This window comes from Girardinichthys multiradiatus, chromosome 9 (genome assembly GCF_021462225.1).
Source record: "Girardinichthys multiradiatus isolate DD_20200921_A chromosome 9, DD_fGirMul_XY1, whole genome shotgun sequence".
NCBI lineage: Eukaryota > Metazoa > Chordata > Actinopteri > Cyprinodontiformes > Goodeidae > Girardinichthys > Girardinichthys multiradiatus.
In genome coordinates this window covers 28,995,074-29,007,059 of record NC_061802.1, presented here as the reverse complement: position 1 = coordinate 29,007,059, position 11,986 = coordinate 28,995,074, and positions in this window count along the sequence as shown.

Genomic DNA, 11,986 nt, shown 5'->3' with positions numbered 1-11,986 from the left:
CTAAATAAATAAGATGCATTGAATTAAGTATTAATCAGTTTCATGAACAACTACCTATACTTTTTCCAATGAATAAAACATAATTTTTTAATAGAACTAATGTTAGACGTTCTTAACGAATTTATAATTATATTTATTTAATTAATAATTTTGACTAAATTTATAATCAGCAAAATGAATCAAGAGTGCTAAATATATTATGAATTAAGCTTTGTTTCTCCTTATAAAAATAAAGTTAAAATGATGTTAATATGTGTTTATAATATAAAGATCCCAATATATGATGAGTGAGATGTATCAACCTTTATTGTTTCTGTAGAGGTTTTCTCTCCTAAAATGTTTTTTGTTAATCTGGAAAAACAGGAGAAGAGCAACTTTTTCTCTTTTAGAGCAAACATCCCCTTAAGCCAAGACAGGGCAATATTTGCCTTAGCTACAATACCATTTTCCCTGGGCTTTTGGATGTTGTTTGAGGAAGTGGGGCCTTGACAGGGTGCTCTGAGAGCACACCCTCCCTCCGCCAGGGACACGACGCCGGCCGCATATAAATAAAAGATTACAGTGGAAAATCAATTTCTGAGCAAACTCATTAAAAATGCCCCTCACCTTAAATGATTCCCATTTCCTTGCATTCAACCTGTTAAGTCCTAGCTGTCCCTGAGACCAACAACGCTTACCTAGACCTCGTCCAGCCCCCTCCCTCCCCTCCTGCCTCTCCTCTGTCCTTTCTTCACCCTGTTGCTCCCCCCCCCCCCCGACCCCCCCCCCCCCCCCCCAGTGGTAATTACTTGCACAAGTCGTTTTTGCCCTTTGATTTGCACCGTTTCACAAATGAAGGTTAAGTTTGCTTAACCGTGGTGGATTTGCTAGTCATGTTGGAGCATATAATGTGGCAGGTCCTCGGTTTTTCCTGTACACCTCAGACACGACTGAGTCTAAAGACTCCCATCCACCTTCCAACCAAACCACCTCCTTCTCCATATCCACTTTACTGGAAGGGAGGGGGATTCCAAGGTTAAGGCTTTGTGGGCCTTTGGAAACCCACCAAGGATCGGCTTCATTTTCACTCAAAGGAGACCAGGAAGTTGTCAAAGATCCCCCTTGTTAAAAGGATTAAGAATCAGACCAAAGTGTTTAGAGGCTTACTGACAACTTATAACTCTTAACGTGACAGAAGGCAAGGAATAGGAGATAAGTAAGAGTCAATTTGTTAAATTGTTCTTCATTTAGGCTCTAGAGACCTTCACATGCAGTTAAAGCGAAGCCAACATTTGATAGGGGCTAAGCAGGATTTAATTTTGGGGCCCATGTCCCGACAAGCTCATTACTTATTATGTTATCACAATTTTTTTTTAAATTATTGATATTTTATCTAATGTGGTCAATGCCATGTCATTTACAGATATTGATTTTAACACAGCTTGTTTACAGTGAACTACGAGATAACAACAAATTCCCTAAAACTGTGTTCTGAAATAGGAAAGTGGAGCCGAATTTAAGTGGTTGTCCTTCCAAGCAACAACACAAAAGTGGCAAGAAGTTGAGATGTATTCGCAAACATTTATGGTGTGTACTAAATAACATAAAAAATAAATATTGTGGTCTGAGCAACAGACATAACTAAACTTTTTGCATCAAAATATAGCTATTAATGCTGTTACAAAACTGTGAATATTTTCTTTTGTATCTCATGGGTCTGTAGGCCCCATATGGATTTTGCGCAGTCTCGCCTCAAAATTTATTTTTTCTATGGGACCCACTAAATGCAAACCATACCAGGAAAACCAGCTGGGGACCCTGTGTTGGTCTTAGGTGGGAATCAAATGGGTATAAAGAAAATAATTCAAAATTGGGCAGTGCTTCTAGGACCTGTGTGGGTCCTACTTTCTACTGAGAAGTGCCCCACATAAAACCCATTCAGAAACCTGTAGATAATCCCATCTGGGGACCACTTTTCAACTCATTTCACACTGATATGGGTCCCATGTAATGGTTAGCCAGGATGCTTATAACTTGTACATCTATCAAGTTGTGAAAAGACAAATTTAAAATTACAATTAACCTTTTAAATATGTTAATGGTAAATGGTCAAACAGAACTGCAGAAAAAAAACAGGCCCATACTTGATCTACATTATGTGTGAGAATTTAAGCACTATTGGGGGACCCCTGCTGTTTTGGAGGCCCTAGGCCGCAGTGGAGGGCCTGTCCACAATGACTCTGACATTTTGGAAAAGAGATTGTGTGCAGGATTTGCATCTCTAATCCATGCAAACCTTCATAGGGGTAAAAGTGTAAAGCATTTCTAAGAAACATTTCCAGATTTAAGATTTTTAAAAACTCAGTTTGTATTGTATTAATGTGGACTGGATATCTGCAGATCATCAGAAATTATGATGTAGGAGCCATCTTTGAACATGCTCACTATCATTTTCTTTGCTAGAAACTGCCAGAAAAGTGGCAAATTTTGAAAGGGTTATCTCTCTTCGTTTTCTTTATGCTCCAATAAAACTTCAAGTTTAAGATAAAGATGTTAATGACATGAAGGAAAGAGTAATTCTATTTGCAATTGTTTTAGAAGAATCTTTAGCCCAGCACTCCTTTACCCATGCTCAGGATCTTCTTTGGGAATTTAATATAAATAAGACAGATGTTTTATTGTAGGTAAATGTTTAAGAAAATTGAGGAAAAAAAGGTTTCAAAAAAATATCAAGAGTGGTGTAGAAGGTGTATGTCTGCCTGGCTCTGCATACAGTGTAAAGGACACAATGACAAAAAATGCAGAGTAGCAGATGGAATAAGTGGTATAGCTTAAAAAACGATCAATACCTGATAAAGTGTCACTAGAGCCAAGGAGAACATTGATTTCAGGTAGCTGCAGCTGTTAAGAGCATTTCAAGAGTGTGTTGGTTTGACTGTTGAGCTGCAGCATGCACAATGATGACAGCAATATTCTCCAGAAGACTTTGCTATCACAGTCCCCACAACAAGTGAAGGTTCCTTTCAGATCTATTTTCACCTAGTGAACCATGTCTCTCAAAGCATCACATTGTATTTCACAGTGATTGTTGCTGAACAAGGAATAATACGTTTTTTATTTATTAACTAACATATAAACCTCTGAGTGACCGTCTTTCCACCTTCCCTTTGTCCTGCGTACCAAGGAGAGCTAGCCGAGAGGGAAGCCATAAAGCTTTAGGATAACACAAAGTGTGTTTAGCCCTGGAGCAGATAGCTGTTCTCCTTTTTAGATAATCCCTCTGATAGCGGTGTAAAGCGAGGCTGTTTGGAGGGTTCTGCAAACTTGCAGCTCATCTCTGTTTGTGCTGGTTGAGATATTAGTTTCTCCCATTTTCCAAATCCTGTTGAAGGTTTTGTGGCTTTAAGCTGCTGAATTGAGCCCAATGGCATTCTAGTGCCTAAACACAGGTCAGATGCAAGTTGCAAAAAAGCTAGACAATATTTTAGCAATTATAATAAATATGTATTATTTTATATATCTTTGTTAGCTAAAATTAGAATTATTTTTATTGTTTATTCTGCTTAGACTTTAAGTCATTTTTTTTTCGAGATTTGTTTTCCAAAATATTGATTAATGTTTGCACCAAGTGACATACTGTAAACCTGGTGGAATAAAGATAATATAACACCCAGTTCATCAATCTGGCTTTATATATGTTGTCAATGCTCAAAACAAGAAAATATGAAACTTTATTTTTATTATTATAATTTTTTGCTCTTATAAGAATAATGTTTCACAATAAAAATGTGCTTTGCAACTTAGTCAAGTTTCCATACTTTAACAGATAAAATAATGATGTCTTGTTGGCAGTAGACCTGTAGTTCATGAGAAAGGTAAACAGCCATACAGTGCTCTGTATAGAACACCCGGCAAGACAAGATAGTATGTTTTAAAGTGGCAGGACAGGAAGAGTGAATGTGTACCAAGAAGTGTAAAGACGCCACAAAGGAGAAAGGAATACCATGGGTGCTTGTGTGTTCATGCGTACACGTGTGTCCTTGGGTTGTGCATTGAAGGATGATGGCGAGAGTGTTGTGTTTCACCGTTTTTTGCCATGATGCACTGCTTTATTATTCTGCACAAGGGGCACTTCACATGCGGAATGGGTTCTCTTTGATATCGACAGCAGCTTGAGGGAGAGAGTGCACTCAAAAACAGGCGAGGGCGAATTTATTCTGGGGGGAGAGAAAAACAGATAGTTGTGTACTTCCCTGGCAGCGGTTTCCGCACATATATACGAAGAGCCAATCGCTTTGATGCTCCAGCGGTGACACTCCACACGCTAATGAAATATGGTAATTACAGCCACATGAAAGCCCCCCTAGACACAGTTGGGGGAAATATGACTTTATCCAAAGATATCCACTGTGATTAATTTTCTTTTCATAAACATATTTTTATGTTGTTTACTTGCTACAAAGCATTGTGTGGCATCAGTTGATCCCAGAAAGTAGCAAAGGGTTAACGTCCTGTGATTAAAGACCCTATTGTTCCCATTTTGCTAGAAAATGCTTGAAAAAGCAGAAGGATGTGGAAAAAGTGTGGGGCGCTAACTGTGCTGCTTTAACTCAGACATGACTCTTTGCAGAAACTAAAATGTTTTCTTAATTAGAAATTCACCCAGTCTGGAGTCTTAAACTCAACAGGTCAAAACAGGCTCCAACAAACACCTCAAATCTCAAGTTAGTGGAAAAACATGTCAGGGTGAAAGATTTAAATTAAAGCAGTCAGTTGATCATTTAAATGCTAGATATGTATGCAGTTTGCTTGTATTTCACGCTTAAGCTTCAAAACACTTAAGAAGAAGGACCAAAGCTTAATCAGCCACTTAGAGATTGTAAATTGGAACGGTAAATTACCAATTAATAAGGAGAATGCCAGTTTGGTATGTCTGCAAGAGAAACACTGATGCACCACACTCAGGTAACTTGGTAATATATTGTAAATAAGCTTTAAAATATGTTGTATTTTATTGCTGTAGCATAATTTCCTATTGAAAATTTTAGTAGCTTTTCAGTAAATATTTTTAGTGCAGGAGAAGTTCCATGTTAGAGAAAAAAGTTTGTTTTTTTAGCTATATTAATGGGTGGAACAATTGTTCGTTTTCCTAAAAATCTCTTTAAAATAGATATAAGTAAGGTATTTTTTCAATTTAATCTTTACTTTTGAGTTGATCTGAATGTTTGAAAATTTCTAATTGGTATATGACTTTATGGCTAGGAGGTATAAATATGATGTGACACGGCCTGAACGACAATCCATATTTATCTATGGTATCTCTGCATGAATAAGTCACCATACTAACATTGAGACATTATCTACGTGCAAAGTGGAAAAAGCCTTTCCTGTTCTACCATCACAAACATAAACATGAGGAGTTTAGCAAACTCCTCATGCGTTGGTAAGATGAGACTAAAAGGCAATGCACATCAATGGCGTCAGAGTCGCATCAAATAATATGTTTCAATTATTATTTCTGAAACAACACAAACCGACCGCATGAGGTTGGAGTCCGACATTCAAAGGTAGCAATCATTTTTAGACCTGTGCTATTCGTTAACGTCCTCGCTGCTGAATAGAACAGAAACGCAAAAAGGAGTAAATTTCTGGGAGGAAGACATGAATGCTGAGAATGACATGAGCTAAGATGATCATTTATAAGGCTTAGATTTAAATATGTCTTTCCCCTGATCCGACACTGGTGGTGGAGCGAGGAAGCCAGGAGTAGATGTGAAGGAAGATGGTGGAGGTGGGGTGGAGGAGGGATGAGCTCAGCTGACAAGCGAAGATGAACACGGTAGAAGCTCCTTTAAAAGCAAGGCGTCGGAAGGTGATTGGATGGAGAATCAGACGGACAGGATGCTGATTGGAAGGCTGGTAGACGCACCAAAGAGTCACTGGAAGGTGGAGGCAGTGAAGGTGAGTCTTTCATTCTGAATTTTCGTCAAAACTCCATTTGGCAAAAAACTACAAATACAGTGGGGAGAACAAGTATTTGATACACTGCTGATGTAGAAGTCTTTAATTTTTATCATAGCTACTCTTCAACTGTAAATGATGTAATCTACAACAAAAATCCAGAAAATCAACATTGTGTGATTTTAAAGTTATTAATTTGCATTTTATTGCATAAGTATTTGATACATCAGAAAAACAAAACTTAATATTTGGTACAGAAACCTTTGTTTGCAATTACAGATATAAGACATTTCCTGTAGTTCTTGAAGAGGTTTGTATACAACAAAAATCCAGAAAATCACATGATTTTTAAGTAATTAATTTGCATTTTATTGAATGACATAAGTATTTGATCATCTAACATCCAACCTCTCCACAATGGCAGAGACCAGAGAGCTGTGTTAGGACATCAGGGATAAAATAGTAGACAATCATAAGGCTGGGATGGGCTGCAGGAAAATAGCCAAGCAGCTTGGTGAGAAGGCAACGACTGTTGCCGCAATGTTAAGAAAATGGAAGACGTTCACAATGTGATTTTTTGGATTCTTTTTTCAGATTGTGTCACTCACAGTTGAAGAGTACCTATGATAAAAAATTAAAGACTTTTGCATGCTTTGCAAGTGGGAAACCTGCAAAATTGGCAGTGTATCAAATACTTCTCCCAATTGTATGTTCTGACGCTTCCAATGCATGTTAAAGGCACAAAGAGGCTCTACAGATGTGTGTTGCCCTTAAGACTAATCTTTTCTGCAACAAGCAATCCAGGTGGGTTTGATATGAAATAAAAGATGAATATGTAGAATAGCACCTAATGCACACTGTTAAGTATGGTGGAGTAGCTGTGATGCTTTGGGTTTTTCTGCCAGAGCACCTGGGAACCTTATTATAGTACATGGCATCATGGACTCTTTAAATATTAGTACATTTTAAATAAAAATAGGATGGTTTCTGAAAGTCAATTTAAAATGGCTCAACTCCTTTAAACGGGATTTGGAGAAATTAACTAAGCAATGGTTCACCAAATACAACCTCTACCTCCTGCCATGGACTTATCAGTCCCCAGACCCAGATTCTGTAGAAAACTTGTGGGAAAACCTGAAAACGAGATAACATAGGAAGGAGCTCTGGTTGATGCAGAAAGATTGTGTAAACAGGAATGGTCAAATATCTCTTTCTGTATGCTCCACCCCTGTGAAAAGTAGAGATCTCTATTTTGTTGATGATGTTACTGTGGTCACTGATACATTTATTTTAGAGTTTTTTACACATTTACCTGCTGGTGCCATCCAGTGTGTCTGGATAAAACAGGGATAGAAGCAGAGCACATCATCACTTCAACAATGATTATGATGTTTGCAGGTCTGAATCATTAATGGCAAGGTTCCCAGCAATATAAGATATATCAGAGATTTTTTTCTGCATTTTTGAATTAAAAACAAAGTCTTCTTGATGCAGATGGATAAAATAAAGCCTTTTGCAAACCTGAGTGAAATGTGTTACATAACTCTGCAGAAAAACCATTTCTGTATTATTTTAAGCAGTATTTTTCAGGCTGTGATTGAACAAAAATGGGGACATGACCCTGATGCAAATCACATCACCAACATGGGATGTAGGGAGATGGCAGTGGAAGTGAAAATACAAGGGGTGGAGGAAGTGTGTTTGACCATCAGTGTTTAATCACAGTCAGACGGTGTAGCAGTCCCTCCATCCCACACACATGCACTCACACACTTTTGCTCCACTGACCATGGCTGTCCCGAGGGATGAAGATGGAGGTCATGGAGAAGGTGGAGGTCAAATGGGCCTTGATAAATCCTCCTAATAGGTTGCTGTGTGTCTTTGTGTGTGTTTGAAAAAGGGCTGACGGGCTAACTCGGGGCTAAAAGCTAAGCGAACAAACACACACACACACGCACAGGGTCAAACACACTGTATGCATGCATGCGCAGTCTTTAAGGTCAGAGCACAGGTTCAGAATGTTAAATGGGGAGGCTGGGTACATCAAATATTTTCCTACCCATCATTGTCTGCAAACCACCTGAAATCCTGAACTCTCATTTGTGTGTGAGAGTGTGTGTGCTGGTTTAGTTTATGAATCTGTGCACACTGAAACAGACAGATGTGCAGACATAGAGGCAGACAGACACACAGACAGGGTGTGTGTCAGTGGGCGCCAGTCAGACAGATGGAGTTTCGGGTGCAGACTGCAGCTACAGAGATAGGAGCTCACTCCCATTGCGTTTCCAACACACGCTGCTCGTTTTATCGCTCCCCTCTAGGTGTATCCAGGTAACTCCAAGGCCAGGCCGGTCTTAAAACCCTGACAGTCAAGGTAACAGGTAATTGCAGAATGGTACTCGTAAAACTGCGTGTTTGCTAACAGCTGGGCTCCGCCCACCGTGGTTTAAGCACCAAACTTGGGGAGACAGCAAACAACATTGCACATTGTGCCATAATTGATCATTTAAACTGTTTTTCACCCCTCTTTCCTCTTCCTTCGCATTCTGATTTGTTTTCACCTATTAGAATTTGTCTTACATTATCGTGGTTTGCGATTACTTTTGTCTTTTTTCTATCCCTCCTTCTTTCTCCTTCAGTGCCTATATTTCTACAATTTTACGAGCAACTCTGGCACCCTCCCTCTTTTAATGTTTGATTCTAGGTGATAAGGCAGGACAGAGAGATGAGTCTGATTGCACCATTTAATGTGGTCAAAGGTCAGAGGCTGTACGCTGGGAGCAGAGCACAAAGAAAGGAGTTTAGTCAGTGAATCCCAGTTGAAAGTGGAGCATGAGCAACTTTTAAACCGTCATCATGTCTGCACACAAGCCAAGAAAACGTAAGCAACTGTCCCTATCAGTCTGAAAAGTCATTACCTGACAATCTAACAAGATACAGATCAAGAGTTTGTATATATCTACTGTCACATGTACTTACCCTCTGAACGACGATAAGATTGCTGCTTCTCTTTGTAAACAGGTCATTAAATACAGTTCAGAGCACGAACCTAAAGACCCACACACATCGCCTTAAAAAAACATTCACAACCCTTGAATTTTTTCAGTTTGTCACCTTACAACCGCAAACTTCAGTGTATTTGAGTAGGATTTTATGCTGTAGACCAACACAAAGTAGTACAAATAATAACAATAATAAGTGCAAAAAATTATAGATGATTTTCAAAATTCCTTTCAGAAAGAAATTTCTGAATAGCATGACATGGATTCATACACAATTCCCAAATCAACCATTTTCAGAACCATCTTATGTTGCAGTTAAAGTCTTTGAAGATTCAAGTCATTCATGTCTCTACCAGCTTTGTACATCCAGACACTGAGGTTTTTTGCTTTTTCACCTTTGCAAAATAGCTGCGGCTCATTTAGATTGGATGGTGAGTTTCTGTGACATCAGTTGTCAAGTATTGCTGCAGATTTTGAATTGAAGTTAGACTTGGACTTTGACTAGATCGTTCTAACATTGCTTTGATCTAAACCATTCCATTATAGTTTTCCTTTTGGAGGGTGAACCGCCACCTGGCTAAAGCTTTTTGCAGCCTTTTTGCAGCCTCTAACAGCTTTTCCCTCTATTTATCTCTTCTATTTATCTCCTCTATATTTTTATCAGCTCTGATCAGTTTGCTTGTCCTTGTTGAAGAAAAGCAACTTCACAGCATAATGTGCTAACCACAGTGCATTCATGGCACTGTATGTTGACTTGCACCATACTCTTCCCATTTTCAGATGATGGGTTTTATTTAGGGGTATGAGAGTATAGGAAAGCTGAATATAAAGGCATGCCACACTTTTCAGATTTTGATTTGTGTAAAAGCTTGAAAACTAAGAGCCTTTACTACCCACTTTATAATTCTGCCCTAATTTCTGCTGTTCTCTCACATACATTTCCAGTAAAATACACCTAAGTTTGTCGTTTGTGGTGCGGCAAAGTGTAAGAAAGTTTAAAAGGAGTGAATACTTTTTCAAGTAGCTGTAAATGTATGTGAACTGCAGCTCAATGGATTCAGTGGACATACAAAATGCTAAAAACAAAACCTTACACACATGCATATTGTACAGTTTACTGTCAAACAAAGTCACAGTTCATCTCCTCTCTCTTCAACAATCTCTTGTTTGTTTCAGACCACAAACAAACAACACACTTCCCCACAACCGTGGTCATTGACACAGACTGAAACTCAATCGTCCTCATGCTCTTCACTCCACCCTCTCCTGCTCTATCCTAAACACCCCCCAACCATTCTTCTCCCTCTTGCTCCCAGTTCTCATCTGATTTCACTCCCTGCTATGATCTGGCTATTATAAATTCATTGTGTGCTGTTGTGGCTGATTGAAGTGATGGGCTGATTCCTCAGGGCTTCCTGCCTGATGGAGGGTGCTATAGCAAATAGCCCAATGGGTCTGTTTAGATAACACTGACCTCTCGCAAACCACTGCCACATCTGCTGTAAGGGGGTGCTCTGTGGGAATCGCTGTCACAGTGAGTGAAAGGAAGGAGAGTGAAACAGACGAATTGGATCAATTGAAAAAATTAATAAAGGTTGAGTTAAAGGAAGACAAAAAAAAATGAGAGGTGGGGGAGGTCACAGAGGAAAGGAGATCTTGGGTGGACAACAATTTGAGACGTATTGTAACTCCCACCTGTCCTCTCAAAGAACAAAAGTGTTAGTCATCATCAGGGCGAATTGTAAAGGGAGACAAGGGGCCGCTGCTTCGTTGGGCCGCCTGATCTGCATTCTGCCCATGGGTTACCAGGGTAACGAGTACAGAAGACAGAGGGGTGAGGAGGGCGAGGGGGGCGCATGGAGAGGGCGCTCACCCTTTCCTTGGAAATGGATATTTGCGCCTTTGTTCTGCAGGGGTTATGATTGTGTTGATTAACAAAAATAAAAATTGTTTAAACAGCCCACCCTCCCCCTGCTGGCCTCTGATATCATGAGGCTGACCAGACTTCACCTGGCCAGCATATCAGCATTCAGAAACCTGTACCCATTAGAAACAGGTTAGATAAAGGAACACACATAATAATCACAGATGAAAAAAGCTCAGTGTTGGAAGCTTGGCATAATGCTTAAAAGAGGAGGCAATCAGCTCAGTTTTCTTCCTCTGACAACCAATCTGCTTTCATCTAACTGTTCAGGCCTCTAAAGCAACAGGCGGCCCCCAAGAGTACGGGGAATGTTACACAAATCGGGTTTAAAACTGTAAATTGTTTTGTACAAGTGATACAGCAGTGGAAAATGTGCAAAACAAAACTTGTGATTCTTGATATTTTAATTGTATACATAAATGAGTGCATTCAGACTGTAGAGACTTTTTTCTAGGTAAAATATTACGTTGCTGAACAGGTTGGATGTTATTATACATATGTAAGGTTAGTTTGTCCTTGCTTAAGCCAAATAGCATACAAACCTTAAAAAAAAATGTTGACTTACCAAAAATTTTTGGGGATGTTTTTTAAAAGATGGAAACCCACTAGCAATTCGTTAGATCATTTTCATCCTCTACTCAGTCCGTATCAACTTCTGGGCTCTAGATACCAAAAGAATGTATATTTGATGTCCTTTAAACTTTCCCATCACAAATTATGTGAACTAAATGTGATTCAAGCAGCCCAGATTTAACTATTGTGTGCATAGTATTACATTTTAGTTGCATTTCTACGTTGTAATTTGTTTATAGCATAAAGGTTGGAACACAGGTGATTAGTATTAGTTGAGTTGTGGTTAAAAGGCTGCCAATTCACATTCTGTTTAGGGCCCCATGCAACCTTGTTCCGGCTTTGAAAACAGAACTCACATACTAAATGAGCAATTAAAAATAATGATCAGAAATTACAGGGTACAAGATTATAGTACATCTTTGAAAGCAAACGGCCATAAAACATCCTTGTAACTCTCTCATGTGACAAAATGTTTTACAGTCACACTATTAAAAAACATTGACAAAGCCTGGACCACACAGAGCGGTGTTAGCAACTGTACGCTCTC